This window comes from Salvelinus alpinus, chromosome 12, assembly GCF_045679555.1.
Source record: "Salvelinus alpinus chromosome 12, SLU_Salpinus.1, whole genome shotgun sequence".
Classification (NCBI taxonomy): domain Eukaryota; kingdom Metazoa; phylum Chordata; class Actinopteri; order Salmoniformes; family Salmonidae; genus Salvelinus; species Salvelinus alpinus.
This window is the reverse complement of record NC_092097.1, coordinates 33,603,362-33,603,703: the sequence shown is the minus strand read 5'-3', so window position 1 is coordinate 33,603,703 and position 342 is coordinate 33,603,362.

Here is a 342-nt window from a genome sequence, read left to right as displayed (position 1 = left end):
TTTTTTATAGTTTCACCCGAGGGTCAACCTGAACAGGGCGCAGGCGCAGCGCAGATAGGCGCAGCGCAGACTGTGTCAAAAGGATTATACATCCCTGTCATTGATGACCTGTTTTACAGACAGGACGATATGATTCTCACTGCAGAGTTCGACCTATGTGCATAACCACATAGCAAATGTCATCCCATGATTAGTGACTCACTACATACAGTATATCAGGAAGAGCTGAATTGATTTTGTTTTACAAACGTTGCACCTTCTAATTAATTAATAAACCAACCAACTGAACGCCCTTTAAAGCTAGAATATTTAGCTGCTACGTCAATTTGTGGACTTGATGAT